Below are 1,130 nucleotides of genomic sequence, written 5' to 3' on the forward strand. Positions count from 1 at the left end.
ATGTATATTTAGACACTTATCTTAAATCTATATGTATTTAAAAAAAAAAAAAGGCTGAAGAGTAGGCCAGAGGTGATTTTTATTTTCCATTCAGGCCAGGTAAATCCAATCAGCCATTAACTCAGTGAAGATTTATGAAATCCAAGCCACACACCAAATCACGTTGTGCTAAATGTGAAAATGTTCTCATTACTGGGCACAGGGTGTTTTAAATTCAGAGTCTACTCACAACAGCCCATCGGGTTCTGTCCATCCAGCCAGAACCCTGTAGACATGCCAGTGGGCCTAACGTGTATCATAAGGAGCTCTGGCCTGATTGATAAGAACCACCTTTGGTCCTTCAGTGCAGTGTCACTATCACCTGTTTGAAATGCAGCCGAGTAACATGTATCATTATATTTGCTTTTACTATCACAGTCTCTCTTCTAACAAGAAACCTAGGCTTTTGGCCAGGCGTGGTAGCTCACGCCTGTAATCCTATCACTTTGAGAGGCCAAGGTGGGTGAATCACTTGCGGTCAGGAGTTTGAGACCAGCCTGGCCAACATGGTGAAACCCAATCTCTACTAAAAATATAAAAAATAGCTGGGCAAGGTGGTGCGTGCCTGTAATCTGAAGTACTGGGGAGGCTGAGGCAGGAGAATCGCCTGAACTTGGGAGGTGTAGGATGCAGTGAGCTGAGATGGTACTACTGCACTGGAAGCTAGCATGGCAAGAGTGAAACTCCATTTCAAAAAAATAAATAAATAAGGTTTTTGTTTTTTCTGTACTGTGTTACTCTGTGTTACTTTACTTAGCATAACATCGTTCAGGTTCATGAATGTTGTTGCAAACAACAAGACTTTCTTATTTTTAAGGGCGGAATAGCATTTCATTGTGTACATATGCCACATTTTTTTTCTCCATTCACCTATTGATGGACACTCAGGTTGATTCCATACCTTAGCTATTGTCAGTCATCCATTTTTTTCCTCTTTTATCTGTTTTTTTGTTTTGTTTTGTTTTGTTTGAGACAGTCTCATTCTATTGCCCTAGCTGGAGTGCAGTGGTGTGATCTCAGCTCACTGCAACCTCTGCCTCCCAGGTTCAAGTGATTCTCCTGCCCCAGCTTCCTGGGTTTAAGTGATTCTG

Source organism: Mandrillus leucophaeus, unplaced genomic scaffold, assembly GCF_000951045.1.
Source record: "Mandrillus leucophaeus isolate KB7577 unplaced genomic scaffold, Mleu.le_1.0 Scaffold1139, whole genome shotgun sequence".
NCBI lineage: Eukaryota > Metazoa > Chordata > Mammalia > Primates > Cercopithecidae > Mandrillus > Mandrillus leucophaeus.